General features: G+C 50.1%; 12 non-coding genes across 12 annotated transcripts; all 12 read right to left on the bottom strand.

Moving 5' to 3' along the window:
- Positions 1–1,234: 1,234 nt before the first annotated feature.
- TRNAG-UCC (transfer RNA glycine (anticodon UCC)) lies at positions 1,235–1,306 on the bottom strand. The gene has a single exon. It is a non-coding gene; the product is annotated as a tRNA-Gly (tRNA).
- A 2,442-nt stretch (positions 1,307–3,748) lies between these two features.
- TRNAG-UCC (transfer RNA glycine (anticodon UCC)) lies at positions 3,749–3,820 on the bottom strand. The gene has a single exon. It is a non-coding gene; the product is annotated as a tRNA-Gly (tRNA).
- Positions 3,821–5,005: 1,185 nt separating this feature from the next.
- On the bottom strand, positions 5,006–5,077 carry TRNAG-UCC (transfer RNA glycine (anticodon UCC)). Its single transcript has one exon. It is a non-coding gene; the product is annotated as a tRNA-Gly (tRNA).
- A 1,185-nt stretch (positions 5,078–6,262) lies between these two features.
- On the bottom strand, positions 6,263–6,334 carry TRNAG-UCC (transfer RNA glycine (anticodon UCC)). Its single transcript has one exon. It is a non-coding gene; the product is annotated as a tRNA-Gly (tRNA).
- Positions 6,335–7,519: 1,185 nt separating this feature from the next.
- On the bottom strand, positions 7,520–7,591 carry TRNAG-UCC (transfer RNA glycine (anticodon UCC)). Its single transcript has one exon. It is a non-coding gene; the product is annotated as a tRNA-Gly (tRNA).
- A 1,185-nt stretch (positions 7,592–8,776) lies between these two features.
- Positions 8,777–8,848, bottom strand: TRNAG-UCC (transfer RNA glycine (anticodon UCC)). Its single transcript has one exon. It is a non-coding gene; the product is annotated as a tRNA-Gly (tRNA).
- Positions 8,849–10,033: 1,185 nt separating this feature from the next.
- On the bottom strand, positions 10,034–10,105 carry TRNAG-UCC (transfer RNA glycine (anticodon UCC)). The gene has a single exon. It is a non-coding gene; the product is annotated as a tRNA-Gly (tRNA).
- A 1,185-nt stretch (positions 10,106–11,290) lies between these two features.
- On the bottom strand, positions 11,291–11,362 carry TRNAG-UCC (transfer RNA glycine (anticodon UCC)). The gene has a single exon. It is a non-coding gene; the product is annotated as a tRNA-Gly (tRNA).
- Positions 11,363–12,547: 1,185 nt separating this feature from the next.
- Positions 12,548–12,619, bottom strand: TRNAG-UCC (transfer RNA glycine (anticodon UCC)). Its single transcript has one exon. It is a non-coding gene; the product is annotated as a tRNA-Gly (tRNA).
- A 1,185-nt stretch (positions 12,620–13,804) lies between these two features.
- TRNAG-UCC (transfer RNA glycine (anticodon UCC)) lies at positions 13,805–13,876 on the bottom strand. Its single transcript has one exon. It is a non-coding gene; the product is annotated as a tRNA-Gly (tRNA).
- A 1,185-nt stretch (positions 13,877–15,061) lies between these two features.
- On the bottom strand, positions 15,062–15,133 carry TRNAG-UCC (transfer RNA glycine (anticodon UCC)). Its single transcript has one exon. It is a non-coding gene; the product is annotated as a tRNA-Gly (tRNA).
- A 3,699-nt stretch (positions 15,134–18,832) lies between these two features.
- Positions 18,833–18,904, bottom strand: TRNAG-UCC (transfer RNA glycine (anticodon UCC)). Its single transcript has one exon. It is a non-coding gene; the product is annotated as a tRNA-Gly (tRNA).
- Positions 18,905–19,905: the final 1,001 nt, after the last annotated feature.

The raw sequence follows: 19,905 nt of genomic DNA, 5'->3' as shown, positions 1-19,905 counted from the left end.
GGGTCAACTGCTTGGAAGGCAGCTATGCTCACCACTATACCACCAACGCCTGCCTGTCTGGGCTATCTGATGGAGCGGCCCTTAGAAATAAGAATAAGTCATTGGCTGGGAATGAAAAAAGCTTGCGTTTGACGCAGAAGCAGTTCGCATCATGAGGTCTTGCCGGTCAGCCCAACATTTCCCCGGGACCCCTTAAAAAAGGAGCTTGGTTTTAAGTTTGGTTTGATTGAACAGTACATTTTGTTGGCTGGGCTGGGACCCTCTCCTATTTAGCGCAAGAGTGGAACGAGGCAGCAAGTTCAAGGAATGACATTGCATCCAGGCACTTACAGCTCTTTGTGCCCTAATGCCATGACACAAAAACATAATTTGAAAAAAGTTAGCAGAGGATGGTTTCGATCCATCGACCTCTGGGTTATGGGCCCAGCACGCTTCCGCTGCGCCACTCTGCTGGTTGGAGAACAAGAGCTTTTCTGGGCTTTTACAGCCTACAAACCGACAACCCTAGACCCAGTTTCGAGTGAATCGGGCAGTAGGCCTTACAAAGCCAAACAACCTGCAACCACGCACTCCCATCCCATGGCCTTTTGCAGACAGGCCTCATTTCTCTAGCTCACACCCTAACTGCCAACACCCCTTCCCCTTCTCTCTCTGTCTCTCTCTCTCTGTCTCTCTCTCTCATTCTCTCTCTCTCGCAAATAGATACTTTACTTCCCAGGTGCAACAAAACAAGCCTTCTCGAGCTGGCAGATATGGGAAGGAAGGAAGGAAGGGCCAGTTTGGAAACTCAACTCAATTACCATAAATCCCCTGCTAAGGGTTATGGGAGGGAGGAATGAAGGAACTTTGCTTCAGGGAAAGGGCTGCTGCTGCTTCAGCATGTGAGGAGCGCAGCCACACGTTTCACCTTCTTCAGTATGTTGGTTTACAGGATGAGAGAGATCCTGAAACCTCACTCTAATAGGCTGAGGTGCTGTGCTCGGTGGCCTGCTGGGACCAAGGCCCGTCAGGGCAAGGCGAATAGGCCTTTGTCAGGCCTTCGTCAGGGCTTTGTCGGGGAGGGGCCAGGAGCCCTGCTCGCTTCAATCCCCTCACCGATAGACAGTTGCAGAAACTAGGATGCAAGAACCTTTCCTGGATGGGGTTTTGATTTTCACGAAAAGTGTGTCAGCTTTGCTTTCAGCATGAGTCTGATTTCCAAAAAATGCATTTTGAACAATTTAAAGATTTGATCTGCGTTGGCCGGGAATCGAACCCGGGTCAACTGCTTGGAAGGCAGCTATGCTCACCACTATACCACCAACGCCTGCCTGTCTGGGCTATCTGATGGAGCGGCCCTTAGAAATAAGAATAAGTCATTGGCTGGGAATGAAAAAAGCTTGCGTTTGACGCAGAAGCAGTTCGCATCATGAGGTCTTGCCGGTCAGCCCAACATTTCCCCGGGACCCCTTAAAAAAGGAGCTTGGTTTTAAGTTTGGTTTGATTGAACAGTACATTTTGTTGGCTGGGCTGGGACCCTCTCCTATTTAGCGCAAGAGTGGAACGAGGCAGCAAGTTCAAGGAATGACATTGCATCCAGGCACTTACAGCTCTTTGTGCCCTAATGCCATGACACAAAAACATAATTTGAAAAAAGTTAGCAGAGGATGGTTTCGATCCATTGACCTCTGGGTTATGGGCCCAGCACGCTTCCGCTGCGCCACTCTGCTGGTTGGAGAACAAGAGCTTTTCTGGGCTTTTACAGCCTACAAACCGACAACCCTAGACCCAGTTTCGAGTGAAGCGGGCAGTAGGCCTTACAAAGCCAAACAACCTGCAACCACGCACTCCCATCCCATGGCCTTTTGCAGACAGGCCTCATTTCTCTAGCTCACACCCTAACTGCCAACACCCCTTCCCCTTCTCTCTCTGTCTCTCTCTCTCTGTCTCTCTCTCTCATTCTCTCTCTCTCGCAAATAGATACTTTACTTCCCAGGTGCAACAAAACAAGCCTTCTCGAGCTGGCAGATATGGGAAGGAAGGAAGGAAGGGCTAGTTTGGAAACTCAACTCAATTACCATAAATCCCCTGCTAAGGGTTATGGGAGGGAGGAATGAAGGAACTTTGCTTCAGGGAAAGGGCTGCTGCTGCTTCAGCATGTGAGGAGCGCAGCCACACGTTTCACCTTCTTCAGTATGTTGGTTTACAGGATGAGAGAGATCCTGAAACCTCACTCTAATAGGCTGAGGTGCTGTGCTCGGTGGCCTGCTGGGACCAAGGCCCGTCAGGGCAAGGCGAATAGGCCTTTGTCAGGCCTTCGTCAGGGCTTTGTCGGGGAGGGGCCAGGAGCCCTGCTCGCTTCAATCCCCTCACCGATAGACAGTTGCAGAAACTAGGATGCAAGAACCTTTCCTGGATGGGGTTTTGATTTTCACGAAAAGTGTGTCAGCTTTGCTTTCAGCATGAGTCTGATTTCCAAAAAATGCATTTTGAACAATTTAAAGATTTGATCTGCGTTGGCCGGGAATCGAACCCGGGTCAACTGCTTGGAAGGCAGCTATGTGCACCACTATACCACCAACGCCTGCCTGTCTGGGCTATCTGATGGAGCGGCCCTTAGAAATAAGAATAAGTCATTGGCTGGGAATGAAAAAAGCTTGCGTTTGACGCAGAAGCAGTTCGCATCATGAGGTCTTGCCGGTCAGCCCAACATTTCCCCGGGACCCCTTAAAAAAGGAGCTTGGTTTTAAGTTTGGTTTGATTGAACAGTACATTTTGTTGGCTGGGCTGGGACCCTCTCCTATTTAGCGCAAGAGTGGAACGAGGCAGCAAGTTCAAGGAATGACATTGCATCCAGGCACTTACAGCTCTTTGTGCCCTAATGCCATGACACAAAAACATAATTTGAAAAAAGTTAGCAGAGGATGGTTTCGATCCATCGACCTCTGGGTTATGGGCCCAGCACGCTTCCGCTGCGCCACTCTGCTGGTTGGAGAACAAGAGCTTTTCTGGGCTTTTACAGCCTACAAACCGACAACCCTAGACCCAGTTTCGAGTGAAGCGGGCAGTAGGCCTTACAAAGCCAAACAACCTGCAACCACGCACTCCCATCCCATGGCCTTTTGCAGACAGGCCTCATTTCTCTAGCTCACACCCTAACTGCCAACACCCCTTCCCCTTCTCTCTCTGTCTCTCTCTCTCTGTCTCTCTCTCTCATTCTCTCTCTCTCGCAAATAGATACTTTACTTCCCAGGTGCAACAAAACAAGCCTTCTCGAGCTGGCAGATATGGGAAGGAAGGAAGGAAGGGCCAGTTTGGAAACTCAACTCAATTACCATAAATCCCCTGCTAAGGGTTATGGGAGGGAGGAATGAAGGAACTTTGCTTCAGGGAAAGGGCTGCTGCTGCTTCAGCATGTGAGGAGCGCAGCCACACGTTTCACCTTCTTCAGTATGTTGGTTTACAGGATGAGAGAGATCCTGAAACCTCACTCTAATAGGCTGAGGTGCTGTGCTCGGTGGCCTGCTGGGACCAAGGCCCGTCAGGGCAAGGCGAATAGGCCTTTGTCAGGCCTTCGTCAGGGCTTTGTCGGGGAGGGGCCAGGAGCCCTGCTCGCTTCAATCCCCTCACCGATAGACAGTTGCAGAAACTAGGATGCAAGAACCTTTCCTGGATGGGGTTTTGATTTTCACGAAAAGTGTGTCAGCTTTGCTTTCAGCATGAGTCTGATTTCCAAAAAATGCATTTTGAACAATTTAAAGATTTGATCTGCGTTGGCCGGGAATCGAACCCGGGTCAACTGCTTGGAAGGCAGCTATGCTCACCACTATACCACCAACGCCTGCCTGTCTGGGCTATCTGATGGAGCGGCCCTTAGAAATAAGAATAAGTCATTGGCTGGGAATGAAAAAAGCTTGCGTTTGACGCAGAAGCAGTTCGCATCATGAGGTCTTGCCGGTCAGCCCAACATTTCCCCGGGACCCCTTAAAAAAGGAGCTTGGTTTTAAGTTTGGTTTGATTGAACAGTACATTTTGTTGGCTGGGCTGGGACCCTCTCCTATTTAGCGCAAGAGTGGAACGAGGCAGCAAGTTCAAGGAATGACATTGCATCCAGGCACTTACAGCTCTTTGTGCCCTAATGCCATGACACAAAAACATAATTTGAAAAAAGTTAGCAGAGGATGGTTTCGATCCATTGACCTCTGGGTTATGGGCCCAGCACGCTTCCGCTGCGCCACTCTGCTGGTTGGAGAACAAGAGCTTTTCTGGGCTTTTACAGCCTACAAACCGACAACCCTAGACCCAGTTTCGAGTGAAGCGGGCAGTAGGCCTTACAAAGCCAAACAACCTGCAACCACGCACTCCCATCCCATGGCCTTTTGCAGACAGGCCTCATTTCTCTAGCTCACACCCTAACTGCCAACACCCCTTCCCCTTCTCTCTCTGTCTCTCTCTCTCTGTCTCTCTCTCTCATTCTCTCTCTCTCGCAAATAGATACTTTACTTCCCAGGTGCAACAAAACAAGCCTTCTCGAGCTGGCAGATATGGGAAGGAAGGAAGGAAGGGCCAGTTTGGAAACTCAACTCAATTACCATAAATCCCCTGCTAAGGGTTATGGGAGGGAGGAATGAAGGAACTTTGCTTCAGGGAAAGGGCTGCTGCTGCTTCAGCATGTGAGGAGCGCAGCCACACGTTTCACCTTCTTCAGTATGTTGGTTTACAGGATGAGAGAGATCCTGAAACCTCACTCTAATAGGCTGAGGTGCTGTGCTCGGTGGCCTGCTGGGACCAAGGCCCGTCAGGGCAAGGCGAATAGGCCTTTGTCAGGCCTTCATCAGGGCTTTGTCGGGGAGGGGCCAGGAGCCCTGCTCGCTTCAATCCCCTCACCGATAGACAGTTGCAGAAACTAGGATGCAAGAACCTTTCCTGGATGGGGTTTTGATTTTCACGAAAAGTGTGTCAGCTTTGCTTTCAGCATGAGTCTGATTTCCAAAAAATGCATTTTGAACAATTTAAAGATTTGATCTGCGTTGGCCGGGAATCGAACCCGGGTCAACTGCTTGGAAGGCAGCTATGCTCACCACTATACCACCAACGCCTGCCTGTCTGGGCTATCTGATGGAGCGGCCCTTAGAAATAAGAATAAGTCATTGGCTGGGAATGAAAAAAGCTTGCGTTTGACGCAGAAGCAGTTCGCATCATGAGGTCTTGCCGGTCAGCCCAACATTTCCCCGGGACCCCTTAAAAAAGGAGCTTGGTTTTAAGTTTGGTTTGATTGAACAGTACATTTTGTTGGCTGGGCTGGGACCCTCTCCTATTTAGCGCAAGAGTGGAACGAGGCAGCAAGTTCAAGGAATGACATTGCATCCAGGCACTTACAGCTCTTTGTGCCCTAATGCCATGACACAAAAACATAATTTGAAAAAAGTTAGCAGAGGATGGTTTCGATCCATCGACCTCTGGGTTATGGGCCCAGCACGCTTCCGCTGCGCCACTCTGCTGGTTGGAGAACAAGAGCTTTTCTGGGCTTTTACAGCCTACAAACCGACAACCCTAGACCCAGTTTCGAGTGAAGCGGGCAGTAGGCCTTACAAAGCCAAACAACCTGCAACCACGCACTCCCATCCCATGGCCTTTTGCAGACAGGCCTCATTTCTCTAGCTCACACCCTAACTGCCAACACCCCTTCCCCTTCTCTCTCTGTCTCTCTCTCTCTGTCTCTCTCTCTCATTCTCTCTCTCTCGCAAATAGATACTTTACTTCCCAGGTGCAACAAAACAAGCCTTCTCGAGCTGGCAGATATGGGAAGGAAGGAAGGAAGGGCCAGTTTGGAAACTCAACTCAATTACCATAAATCCCCTGCTAAGGGTTATGGGAGGGAGGAATGAAGGAACTTTGCTTCAGGGAAAGGGCTGCTGCTGCTTCAGCATGTGAGGAGCGCAGCCACACGCTTCACCTTCTTCAGTATGTTGGTTTACAGGATGAGAGAGATCCTGAAACCTCACTCTAATAGGCTGAGGTGCTGTGCTCGGTGGCCTGCTGGGACCAAGGCCCGTCAGGGCAAGGCGAATAGGCCTTTGTCAGGCCTTCGTCAGGGCTTTGTCGGGGAGGGGCCAGGAGCCCTGCTCGCTTCAATCCCCTCACCGATAGACAGTTGCAGAAACTAGGATGCAAGAACCTTTCCTGGATGGGGTTTTGATTTTCACGAAAAGTGTGTCAGCTTTGCTTTCAGCATGAGTCTGATTTCCAAAAAATGCATTTTGAACAATTTAAAGATTTGATCTGCGTTGGCCGGGAATCGAACCCGGGTCAACTGCTTGGAAGGCAGCTATGCTCACCACTATACCACCAACGCCTGCCTGTCTGGGCTATCTGATGGAGCGGCCCTTAGAAATAAGAATAAGTCATTGGCTGGGAATGAAAAAAGCTTGCGTTTGACGCAGAAGCAGTTCGCATCATGAGGTCTTGCCGGTCAGCCCAACATTTCCCCGGGACCCCTTAAAAAAGGAGCTTGGTTTTAAGTTTGGTTTGATTGAACAGTACATTTTGTTGGCTGGGCTGGGACCCTCTCCTATTTAGCGCAAGAGTGGAACGAGGCAGCAAGTTCAAGGAATGACATTGCATCCAGGCACTTACAGCTCTTTGTGCCCTAATGCCATGACACAAAAACATAATTTGAAAAAAGTTAGCAGAGGATGGTTTCGATCCATCGACCTCTGGGTTATGGGCCCAGCACGCTTCCGCTGCGCCACTCTGCTGGTTGGAGAACAAGAGCTTTTCTGGGCTTTTACAGCCTACAAACCGACAACCCTAGACCCAGTTTCGAGTGAAGCGGGCAGTAGGCCTTACAAAGCCAAACAACCTGCAACCACGCACTCCCATCCCATGGCCTTTTGCAGACAGGCCTCATTTCTCTAGCTCACACCCTAACTGCCAACACCCCTTCCCCTTCTCTCTCTGTCTCTCTCTCTCTGTCTCTCTCTCTCATTCTCTCTCTCTCGCAAATAGATACTTTACTTCCCAGGTGCAACAAAACAAGCCTTCTCGAGCTGGCAGATATGGGAAGGAAGGAAGGAAGGGCCAGTTTGGAAACTCAACTCAATTACCATAAATCCCCTGCTAAGGGTTATGGGAGGGAGGAATGAAGGAACTTTGCTTCAGGGAAAGGGCTGCTGCTGCTTCAGCATGTGAGGAGCGCAGCCACACGTTTCACCTTCTTCAGTATGTTGGTTTACAGGATGAGAGAGATCCTGAAACCTCACTCTAATAGGCTGAGGTGCTGTGCTCGGTGGCCTGCTGGGACCAAGGCCCGTCAGGGCAAGGCGAATAGGCCTTTGTCAGGCCTTCATCAGGGCTTTGTCGGGGAGGGGCCAGGAGCCCTGCTCGCTTCAATCCCCTCACCGATAGACAGTTGCAGAAACTAGGATGCAAGAACCTTTCCTGGATGGGGTTTTGATTTTCACGAAAAGTGTGTCAGCTTTGCTTTCAGCATGAGTCTGATTTCCAAAAAATGCATTTTGAACAATTTAAAGATTTGATCTGCGTTGGCCGGGAATCGAACCCGGGTCAACTGCTTGGAAGGCAGCTATGCTCACCACTATACCACCAACGCCTGCCTGTCTGGGCTATCTGATGGAGCGGCCCTTAGAAATAAGAATAAGTCATTGGCTGGGAATGAAAAAAGCTTGCGTTTGACGCAGAAGCAGTTCGCATCATGAGGTCTTGCCGGTCAGCCCAACATTTCCCCGGGACCCCTTAAAAAAGGAGCTTGGTTTTAAGTTTGGTTTGATTGAACAGTACATTTTGTTGGCTGGGCTGGGACCCTCTCCTATTTAGCGCAAGAGTGGAACGAGGCAGCAAGTTCAAGGAATGACATTGCATCCAGGCACTTACAGCTCTTTGTGCCCTAATGCCATGACACAAAAACATAATTTGAAAAAAGTTAGCAGAGGATGGTTTCGATCCATCGACCTCTGGGTTATGGGCCCAGCACGCTTCCGCTGCGCCACTCTGCTGGTTGGAGAACAAGAGCTTTTCTGGGCTTTTACAGCCTACAAACCGACAACCCTAGACCCAGTTTCGAGTGAAGCGGGCAGTAGGCCTTACAAAGCCAAACAACCTGCAACCACGCACTCCCATCCCATGGCCTTTTGCAGACAGGCCTCATTTCTCTAGCTCACACCCTAACTGCCAACACCCCTTCCCCTTCTCTCTCTGTCTCTCTCTCTCTGTCTCTCTCTCTCATTCTCTCTCTCTCGCAAATAGATACTTTACTTCCCAGGTGCAACAAAACAAGCCTTCTCGAGCTGGCAGATATGGGAAGGAAGGAAGGAAGGGCCAGTTTGGAAACTCAACTCAATTACCATAAATCCCCTGCTAAGGGTTATGGGAGGGAGGAATGAAGGAACTTTGCTTCAGGGAAAGGGCTGCTGCTGCTTCAGCATGTGAGGAGCGCAGCCACACGTTTCACCTTCTTCAGTATGTTGGTTTACAGGATGAGAGAGATCCTGAAACCTCACTCTAATAGGCTGAGGTGCTGTGCTCGGTGGCCTGCTGGGACCAAGGCCCGTCAGGGCAAGGCGAATAGGCCTTTGTCAGGCCTTCGTCAGGGCTTTGTCGGGGAGGGGCCAGGAGCCCTGCTCGCTTCAATCCCCTCACCGATAGACAGTTGCAGAAACTAGGATGCAAGAACCTTTCCTGGATGGGGTTTTGATTTTCACGAAAAGTGTGTCAGCTTTGCTTTCAGCATGAGTCTGATTTCCAAAAAATGCATTTTGAACAATTTAAAGATTTGATCTGCGTTGGCCGGGAATCGAACCCGGGTCAACTGCTTGGAAGGCAGCTATGCTCACCACTATACCACCAACGCCTGCCTGTCTGGGCTATCTGATGGAGCGGCCCTTAGAAATAAGAATAAGTCATTGGCTGGGAATGAAAAAAGCTTGCGTTTGACGCAGAAGCAGTTCGCATCATGAGGTCTTGCCGGTCAGCCCAACATTTCCCCGGGACCCCTTAAAAAAGGAGCTTGGTTTTAAGTTTGGTTTGATTGAACAGTACATTTTGTTGGCTGGGCTGGGACCCTCTCCTATTTAGCGCAAGAGTGGAACGAGGCAGCAAGTTCAAGGAATGACATTGCATCCAGGCACTTACAGCTCTTTGTGCCCTAATGCCATGACACAAAAACATAATTTGAAAAAAGTTAGCAGAGGATGGTTTCGATCCATCGACCTCTGGGTTATGGGCCCAGCACGCTTCCGCTGCGCCACTCTGCTGGTTGGAGAACAAGAGCTTTTCTGGGCTTTTACAGCCTACAAACCGACAACCCTAGACCCAGTTTCGAGTGAAGCGGGCAGTAGGCCTTACAAAGCCAAACAACCTGCAACCACGCACTCCCATCCCATGGCCTTTTGCAGACAGGCCTCATTTCTCTAGCTCACACCCTAACTGCCAACACCCCTTCCCCTTCTCTCTCTGTCTCTCTCTCTCTGTCTCTCTCTCTCATTCTCTCTCTCTCGCAAATAGATACTTTACTTCCCAGGTGCAACAAAACAAGCCTTCTCGAGCTGGCAGATATGGGAAGGAAGGAAGGAAGGGCCAGTTTGGAAACTCAACTCAATTACCATAAATCCCCTGCTAAGGGTTATGGGAGGGAGGAATGAAGGAACTTTGCTTCAGGGAAAGGGCTGCTGCTGCTTCAGCATGTGAGGAGCGCAGCCACACGTTTCACCTTCTTCAGTATGTTGGTTTACAGGATGAGAGAGATCCTGAAACCTCACTCTAATAGGCTGAGGTGCTGTGCTCGGTGGCCTGCTGGGACCAAGGCCCGTCAGGGCAAGGCGAATAGGCCTTTGTCAGGCCTTGGTCAGGGCTTTGTCGGGGAGGGGCCAGGAGCCCTGCTCGCTTCAATCCCCTCACCGATAGACAGTTGCAGAAACTAGGATGCAAGAACCTTTCCTGGATGGGGTTTTGATTTTCACGAAAAGTGTGTCAGCTTTGCTTTCAGCATGAGTCTGATTTCCAAAAAATGCATTTTGAACAATTTAAAGATTTGATCTGCGTTGGCCGGGAATCGAACCCGGGTCAACTGCTTGGAAGGCAGCTATGCTCACCACTATACCACCAACGCCTGCCTGTCTGGGCTATCTGATGGAGCGGCCCTTAGAAATAAGAATAAGTCATTGGCTGGGAATGAAAAAAGCTTGCGTTTGACGCAGAAGCAGTTCGCATCATGAGGTCTTGCCGGTCAGCCCAACATTTCCCCGGGACCCCTTAAAAAAGGAGCTTGGTTTTAAGTTTGGTTTGATTGAACAGTACATTTTGTTGGCTGGGCTGGGACCCTCTCCTATTTAGCGCAAGAGTGGAACGAGGCAGCAAGTTCAAGGAATGACATTGCATCCAGGCACTTACAGCTCTTTGTGCCCTAATGCCATGACACAAAAACATAATTTGAAAAAAGTTAGCAGAGGATGGTTTCGATCCATCGACCTCTGGGTTATGGGCCCAGCACGCTTCCGCTGCGCCACTCTGCTGGTTGGAGAACAAGAGCTTTTCTGGGCTTTTACAGCCTACAAACCGACAACCCTAGACCCAGTTTCGAGTGAAGCGGGCAGTAGGCCTTACAAAGCCAAACAACCTGCAACCACGCACTCCCATCCCATGGCCTTTTGCAGACAGGCCTCATTTCTCTAGCTCACACCCTAACTGCCAACACCCCTTCCCCTTCTCTCTCTGTCTCTCTCTCTCTGTCTCTCTCTCTCATTCTCTCTCTCTCGCAAATAGATACTTTACTTCCCAGGTGCAACAAAACAAGCCTTCTCGAGCTGGCAGATATGGGAAGGAAGGAAGGAAGGGCCAGTTTGGAAACTCAACTCAATTACCATAAATCCCCTGCTAAGGGTTATGGGAGGGAGGAATGAAGGAACTTTGCTTCAGGGAAAGGGCTGCTGCTGCTTCAGCATGTGAGGAGCGCAGCCACACGTTTCACCTTCTTCAGTATGTTGGTTTACAGGATGAGAGAGATCCTGAAACCTCACTCTAATAGGCTGAGGTGCTGTGCTCGGTGGCCTGCTGGGACCAAGGCCCGTCAGGGCAAGGCGAATAGGCCTTTGTCAGGCCTTCGTCAGGGCTTTGTCGGGGAGGGGCCAGGAGCCCTGCTCGCTTCAATCCCCTCACCGATAGACAGTTGCAGAAACTAGGATGCAAGAACCTTTCCTGGATGGGGTTTTGATTTTCACGAAAAGTGTGTCAGCTTTGCTTTCAGCATGAGTCTGATTTCCAAAAAATGCATTTTGAACAATTTAAAGATTTGATCTGCGTTGGCCGGGAATCGAACCCGGGTCAACTGCTTGGAAGGCAGCTATGCTCACCACTATACCACCAACGCCTGCCTGTCTGGGCTATCTGATGGAGCGGCCCTTAGAAATAAGAATAAGTCATTGGCTGGGAATGAAAAAAGCTTGCGTTTGACGCAGAAGCAGTTCGCATCATGAGGTCTTGCCGGTCAGCCCAACATTTCCCCGGGACCCCTTAAAAAAGGAGCTTGGTTTTAAGTTTGGTTTGATTGAACAGTACATTTTGTTGGCTGGGCTGGGACCCTCTCCTATTTAGCGCAAGAGTGGAACGAGGCAGCAAGTTCAAGGAATGACATTGCATCCAGGCACTTACAGCTCTTTGTGCCCTAATGCCATGACACAAAAACATAATTTGAAAAAAGTTAGCAGAGGATGGTTTCGATCCATCGACCTCTGGGTTATGGGCCCAGCACGCTTCCGCTGCGCCACTCTGCTGGTTGGAGAACAAGAGCTTTTCTGGGCTTTTACAGCCTACAAACCGACAACCCTAGACCCAGTTTCGAGTGAAGCGGGCAGTAGGCCTTACAAAGCCAAACAACCTGCAACCACGCACTCCCATCCCATGGCCTTTTGCAGACAGGCCTCATTTCTCTAGCTCACACCCTAACTGCCAACACCCCTTCCCCTTCTCTCTCTGTCTCTCTCTCTCTGTCTCTCTCTCTCATTCTCTCTCTCTCGCAAATAGATACTTTACTTCCCAGGTGCAACAAAACAAGCCTTCTCGAGCTGGCAGATATGGGAAGGAAGGAAGGAAGGGCCAGTTTGGAAACTCAACTCAATTACCATAAATCCCCTGCTAAGGGTTATGGGAGGGAGGAATGAAGGAACTTTGCTTCAGGGAAAGGGCTGCTGCTGCTTCAGCATGTGAGGAGCGCAGCCACACGTTTCACCTTCTTCAGTATGTTGGTTTACAGGATGAGAGAGATCCTGAAACCTCACTCTAATAGGCTGAGGTGCTGTGCTCGGTGGCCTGCTGGGACCAAGGCCCGTCAGGGCAAGGCGAATAGGCCTTTGTCAGGCCTTCGTCAGGGCTTTGTCGGGGAGGGGCCAGGAGCCCTGCTCGCTTCAATCCCCTCACCGATAGACAGTTGCAGAAACTAGGATGCAAGAACCTTTCCTGGATGGGGTTTTGATTTTCACGAAAAGTGTGTCAGCTTTGCTTTCAGCATGAGTCTGATTTCCAAAAAATGCATTTTGAACAATTTAAAGATTTGATCTGCGTTGGCCGGGAATCGAACCCGGGTCAACTGCTTGGAAGGCAGCTATGCTCACCACTATACCACCAACGCCTGCCTGTCTGGGCTATCTGATGGAGCGGCCCTTAGAAATAAGAATAAGTCATTGGCTGGGAATGAAAAAAGCTTGCGTTTGACGCAGAAGCAGTTCGCATCATGAGGTCTTGCCGGTCAGCCCAACATTTCCCCGGGACCCCTTAAAAAAGGAGCTTGGTTTTAAGTTTGGTTTGATTGAACAGTACATTTTGTTGGCTGGGCTGGGACCCTCTCCTATTTAGCGCAAGAGTGGAACGAGGCAGCAAGTTCAAGGAATGACATTGCATCCAGGCACTTACAGCTCTTTGTGCCCTAATGCCATGACACAAAAACATAATTTGAAAAAAGTTAGCAGAGGATGGTTTCGATCCATCGACCTCTGGGTTATGGGCCCAGCACGCTTCCGCTGCGCCACTCTGCTGGTTGGAGAACAAGAGCTTTTCTGGGCTTTTACAGCCTACAAACCGACAACCCTAGACCCAGTTTCGAGTGAAGCGGGCAGTAGGCCTTACAAAGCCAAACAACCTGCAACCACGCACTCCCATCCCATGGCCTTTTGCAGACAGGCCTCATTTCTCTAGCTCACACCCTAACTGCCAACACCCCTTCCCCTTCTCTCTCTGTCTCTCTCTCTCTGTCTCTCTCTCTCATTCTCTCTCTCTCGCAAATAGATACTTTACTTCCCAGGTGCAACAAAACAAGCCTTCTCGAGCTGGCAGATATGGGAAGGAAGGAAGGAAGGGCCAGTTTGGAAACTCAACTCAATTACCATAAATCCCCTGCTAAGGGTTATGGGAGGGAGGAATGAAGGAACTTTGCTTCAGGGAAAGGGCTGCTGCTGCTTCAGCATGTGAGGAGCGCAGCCACACGTTTCACCTTCTTCAGTATGTTGGTTTACAGGATGAGAGAGATCCTGAAACCTCACTCTAATAGGCTGAGGTGCTGTGCTCGGTGGCCTGCTGGGACCAAGGCCCGTCAGGGCAAGGCGAATAGGCCTTTGTCAGGCCTTCGTCAGGGCTTTGTCGGGGAGGGGCCAGGAGCCCTGCTCGCTTCAATCCCCTCACCGATAGACAGTTGCAGAAACTAGGATGCAAGAACCTTTCCTGGATGGGGTTTTGATTTTCACGAAAAGTGTGTCAGCTTTGCTTTCAGCATGAGTCTGATTTCCAAAAAATGCATTTTGAACAATTTAAAGATTTGATCTGCGTTGGCCGGGAATCGAACCCGGGTCAACTGCTTGGAAGGCAGCTATGCTCACCACTATACCACCAACGCCTGCCTGTCTGGGCTATCTGATGGAGCGGCCCTTAGAAATAAGAATAAGTCATTGGCTGGGAATGAAAAAAGCTTGCGTTTGACGCAGAAGCAGTTCGCATCATGAGGTCTTGCCGGTCAGCCCAACATTTCCCCGGGACCCCTTAAAAAAGGAGCTTGGTTTTAAGTTTGGTTTGATTGAACAGTACATTTTGTTGGCTGGGCTGGGACCCTCTCCTATTTAGCGCAAGAGTGGAACGAGGCAGCAAGTTCAAGGAATGACATTGCATCCAGGCACTTACAGCTCTTTGTGCCCTAATGCCATGACACAAAAACATAATTTGAAAAAAGTTAGCAGAGGATGGTTTCGATCCATCGACCTCTGGGTTATGGGCCCAGCACGCTTCCGCTGCGCCACTCTGCTGGTTGGAGAACAAGAGCTTTTCTGGGCTTTTACAGCCTACAAACCGACAACCCTAGACCCAGTTTCGAGTGAAGCGGGCAGTAGGCCTTACAAAGCCAAACAACCTGCAACCACGCACTCCCATCCCATGGCCTTTTGCAGACAGGCCTCATTTCTCTAGCTCACACCCTAACTGCCAACACCCCTTCCCCTTCTCTCTCTGTCTCTCTCTCTCTGTCTCTCTCTCTCATTCTCTCTCTCTCGCAAATAGATACTTTACTTCCCAGGTGCAACAAAACAAGCCTTCTCGAGCTGGCAGATATGGGAAGGAAGGAAGGAAGGGCCAGTTTGGAAACTCAACTCAATTACCATAAATCCCCTGCTAAGGGTTATGGGAGGGAGGAATGAAGGAACTTTGCTTCAGGGAAAGGGCTGCTGCTGCTTCAGCATGTGAGGAGCGCAGCCACACGTTTCACCTTCTTCAGTATGTTGGTTTACAGGATGAGAGAGATCCTGAAACCTCACTCTAATAGGCTGAGGTGCTGTGCTCGGTGGCCTGCTGGGACCAAGGCCCGTCAGGGCAAGGCGAATAGGCCTTTGTCAGGCCTTCGTCAGGGCTTTGTCGGGGAGGGGCCAGGAGCCCTGCTCGCTTCAATCCCCTCACCGATAGACAGTTGCAGAAACTAGGATGCAAGAACCTTTCCTGGATGGGGTTTTGATTTTCACGAAAAGTGTGTCAGCTTTGCTTTCAGCATGAGTCTGATTTCCAAAAAATGCATTTTGAACAATTTAAAGATTTGATCTGCGTTGGCCGGGAATCGAACCCGGGTCAACTGCTTGGAAGGCAGCTATGCTCACCACTATACCACCAACGCCTGCCTGTCTGGGCTATCTGATGGAGCGGCCCTTAGAAATAAGAATAAGTCATTGGCTGGGAATGAAAAAAGCTTGCGTTTGACGCAGAAGCAGTTCGCATCATGAGGTCTTGCCGGTCAGCCCAACATTTCCCCGGGACCCCTTAAAAAAGGAGCTTGGTTTTAAGTTTGGTTTGATTGAACATTACATTTTGTTGGCTGGGCTGGGACCCTCTCCTATTTAGCGCAAGAGTGGAACGAGGCAGCAAGTTCAAGGAATGACATTGCATCCAGGCACTTACAGCTCTTTGTGCCCTAATGCCATGACACAAAAACATAATTTGAAAAAAGTTAGCAGAGGATGGTTTCGATCCATCGACCTCTGGGTTATGGGCCCAGCACGCTTCCGCTGCGCCACTCTGCTGGTTGGAGAACAAGAGCTTTTCTGGGCTTTTACAGCCTACAAACCGACAACCCTAGACCCAGTTTCGAGTGAAGCGGGCAGTAGGCCTTACAAAGCCAAACAACCTGCAACCACGCACTCCCATCCCATGGCCTTTTGCAGACAGGCCTCATTTCTCTAGCTCACACCCTAACTGCCAACACCCCTTCCCCTTCTCTCTCTGTCTCTCTCTCTCTGTCTCTCTCTCTCATTCTCTCTCTCTCGCAAATAGATACTTTACTTCCCAGGTGCAACAAAACAAGCCTTCTCGAGCTGGCAGATATGGGAAGGAAGGAAGGAAGGGCCAGTTTGGAAACTCAACTCAATTACCATAAATCCCCTGCTAAGGGTTATGGGAGGGAGGAATGAAGGAACTTTGCTTCAGGGAAAGGGCTGCTGCTGCTTCAGCATGTGAGGAGCGCAGCCACACGTTTCACCTTCTTCAGTATGTTGGTTTACAGGATGAGAGAGATCCTGAAACCTCACTCTAATAGGCTGAGGTGCTGTGCTCGGTGGCCTGCTGGGACCAAGGCCCGTCAGGGCAAGGCGAATAGGCCTTTGTCAGGCCTTCGTCAGGGCTTTGTCGGGGAGGGGCCAGGAGCCCTGCTCGCTTCAATCCCCTCACCGATAGACAGTTGCAGAAACTAGGATGCAAGAACCTTTCCTGGATGGGGTTTTGATTTTCACGAAAAGTGTGTCAGCTTTGCTTTCAGCATGAGTCTGATTTCCAAAAAATGCATTTTGAACAATTTAAAGATTTGATCTGCGTTGGCCGGGAATCGAACCCAGGTCAACTGCTTGGAAGGCAGCTATGCTCACCACTATACCACCAACGCCTGCCTGTCTGGGCTATCTGATGGAGCGGCCCTTAGAAATAAGAATAAGTCATTGGCTGGGAATGAAAAAAGCTTGCGTTTGACGCAGAAGCAGTTCGCATCATGAGGTCTTGCCGGTCAGCCCAACATTTCCCCGGGACCCCTTAAAAAAGGAGCTTGGTTTTAAGTTTGGTTTGATTGAACAGTACATTTTGTTGGCTGGGCTGGGACCCTCTCCTATTTAGCGCAAGAGTGGAACGAGGCAGCAAGTTCAAGGAATGACATTGCATCCAGGCACTTACAGCTCTTTGTGCCCTAATGCCATGACACAAAAACATAATTTGAAAAAAGTTAGCAGAGGATGGTTTCGATCCATCGACCTCTGGGTTATGGGCCCAGCACGCTTCCGCTGCGCCACTCTGCTGGTTGGAGAACAAGAGCTTTTCTGGGCTTTTACAGCCTACAAACCGACAACCCTAGACCCAGTTTCGAGAGAAGCGAGCAGTAGGCCTTACAAAGCCAAACAACCTGCAACCACGCACTCCCATCCCATGGCCTTTTGCAGACAGGCCTCATTTCTCTAGCTCACACCCTAACTGCCAACACCCCTTCCCCTTCTCTCTCTGTCTCTCTCTCTCTGTCTCTCTCTCTCATTCTCTCTCTCTCGCAAATAGATACTTTACTTCCCAGGTGCAACAAAACAAGCCTTCTCGAGCTGGCAGATATGGGAAGGAAGGAAGGAAGGGCCAGTTTGGAAACTCAACTCAATTACCATAAATCCCCTGCTAAGGGTTATGGGAGGGAGGAATGAAGGAACTTTGCTTCAGGGAAAGGGCTGCTGCTGCTTCAGCATGTGAGGAGCGCAGCCACACGTTTCACCTTCTTCAGTATGTTGGTTTACAGGATGAGAGAGATCCTGAAACCTCACTCTAATAGGCTGAGGTGCTGTGCTCGGTGGCCTGCTGGGACCAAGGCCCGTCAGGGCAAGGCGAATAGGCCTTTGTCAGGCCTTCGTCAGGGCTTTGTCGGGGAGGGGCCAGGAGCCCTGCTCGCTTCAATCCCCTCACCGATAGACAGTTGCAGAAACTAGGATGCAAGAACCTTTCCTGGATGGGGTTTTGATTTTCACGAAAAGTGTGTCAGCTTTGCTTTCAGCATGAGTCTGATTTCCAAAAAATGCATTTTGAACAATTTAAAGATTTGATCTGCGTTGGCCGGGAATCGAACCCAGGTCAACTGCTTGGAAGGCAGCTATGCTCACCACTATACCACCAACGCCTGCCTGTCTGGGCTATCTGATGGAGCGGCCCTTAGAAATAAGAATAAGTCATTGGCTGGGAATGAAAAAAGCTTGCGTTTGACGCAGAAGCAGTTCGCATCATGAGGTCTTGCCGGTCAGCCCAACATTTCCCCGGGACCCCTTAAAAAAGGAGCTTGGTTTTAAGTTTGGTTTGATTGAACAGTACATTTTGTTGGCTGGGCTGGGACCCTCTCCTATTTAGCGCAAGAGTGGAACGAGGCAGCAAGTTCAAGGAATGACATTGCATCCAGGCACTTACAGCTCTTTGTGCCCTAATGCCATGACACAAAAACATAATTTGAAAAAAGTTAGCAGAGGATGGTTTCGATCCATCGACCTCTGGGTTATGGGCCCAGCACGCTTCCGCTGCGCCACTCTGCTGGTTGGAGAACAAGAGCTTTTCTGGGCTTTTACAGCCTACAAACCGACAACCCTAGACCCAGTTTCGAGTGAAGCGGGCAGTAGGCCTTACAAAGCCAAACAACCTGCAACCACGCACTCCCATCCCATGGCCTTTTGCAGACAGGCCTCATTTCTCTAGCTCACACCCTAACTGCCAACACCCCTTCCCCTTCTCTCTCTGTCTCTCTCTCTCTGTCTCTCTCTCTCATTCTCTCTCTCTCGCAAATAGATACTTTACTTCCCAGGTGCAACAAAACAAGCCTTCTCGAGCTGGCAGATATGGGAAGGAAGGAAGGAAGGGCCAGTTTGGAAACTCAACTCAATTACCATAAATCCCCTGCTAAGGGTTATGGGAGGGAGGAATGAAGGAACTTTGCTTCAGGGAAAGGGCTGCTGCTGCTTCAGCATGTGAGGAGCGCAGCCACACGTTTCACCTTCTTCAGTATGTTGGTTTACAGGATGAGAGAGATCCTGAAACCTCACTCTAATAGGCTGAGGTGCTGTGCTCGGTGGCCTGCTGGGACCAAGGCCCGTCAGGGCAAGGCGAATAGGCCTTTGTCAGGCCTTCGTCAGGGCTTTGTCGGGGAGGGGCCAGGAGCCCTGCTCGCTTCAATCCCCTCACCGATAGACAGTTGCAGAAACTAGGATGCAAGAACCTTTCCTGGATGGGGTTTTGATTTTCACGAAAAGTGTGTCAGCTTTGCTTTCAGCATGAGTCTGATTTCCAAAAAATGCATTTTGAACAATTTAAGGATTTGATCTGCGTTGGCCGGGAATCGAACCCGGGTCAACTGCTTGGAAGGCAGCTATGCTCACCACTATACCACCAACGCCTGCCTGTCTGGGCTATCTGATGGAGCGGCCCTTAGAAATAAGAATAAGTCATTGGCTGGGAATGAAAAAAGCTTGCGTTTGACGCAGAAGCAGTTCGCATCATGAGGTCTTGCCGGTCAGCCCAACATTTCCCCGGGACCCCTTAAAAAAGGAGCTTGGTTTTAAGTTTGGTTTGATTGAACAGTGCATTTTGTTGGCTGGGCTGGGACCCTCTCCTATTTAGCGCAAGAGTGGAACGAGGCAGCAAGTTCAAGGAATGACATTGCATCCAGGCACTTACAGCTCTTTGTGCCCTAATGCCATGACACAAAAACATAATTTGAAAAAAGTTAGCAGAGGATGGTTTCGATCCATCGACCTCTGGGTTATGGGCCCAGCACGCTTCCGCTGCGCCACTCTGCTGGTTGGAGAACAAAAGCTTTTCTGGGCTTTTACAGCCTACAAACCGACAACCCTAGACCCATTTTCGAGTGAAGCGGGCAGTAGGCCTTACAAAGCCAAACAACCTGCAACCACGCACTCCCATCCCATGGCCTTTTGCAGACAGGCCTCATTTCTCTAGCTCACACCCTAACTGCCAACACCCCTTCCCCTTCTCTCTCTGTCTCTCTCTCTCTGTCTCTCTCTCTCATTCTCTCTCTCTCGCAAATAGATACTTTACTTCCCAGGTGCAACAAAACAAGCCTTCTCGAGCTGGCAGATATGGGAAGGAAGGAAGGGCCAGTTTGGAAACTCAACTCAATTACCATAAATCCCCTGCTAAGGGTTATGGGAGGGAGGAATGAAGGAACTTTGCTTCAGGGAAAGGGCTGCTGCTGCTTCAGCATGTGAGGAGCGCAGCCACACGTTTCACCTTCTTCAGTATGTTGGTTTACAGGATGAGAGAGATCCTGAAACCTCACTCTAATAGGCTGAGGTGCTGTGCTCGGTGGCCTGCTGGGACCAAGGCCCGTCAGGGCAAGGCGAATAGGCCTTTGTCAGGCCTTCGTCAGGGCTTTGT

This window comes from Ambystoma mexicanum, chromosome 6q (assembly GCF_040938575.1).
Source record: "Ambystoma mexicanum isolate Mex_15411 chromosome 6q, UKY_AmexF1_1, whole genome shotgun sequence".
Lineage (NCBI taxonomy): Eukaryota > Metazoa > Chordata > Amphibia > Caudata > Ambystomatidae > Ambystoma > Ambystoma mexicanum.
The sequence above is the reverse complement of the archived record's forward strand: the minus strand, read 5'-3'. Positions and strand labels throughout refer to the sequence as shown.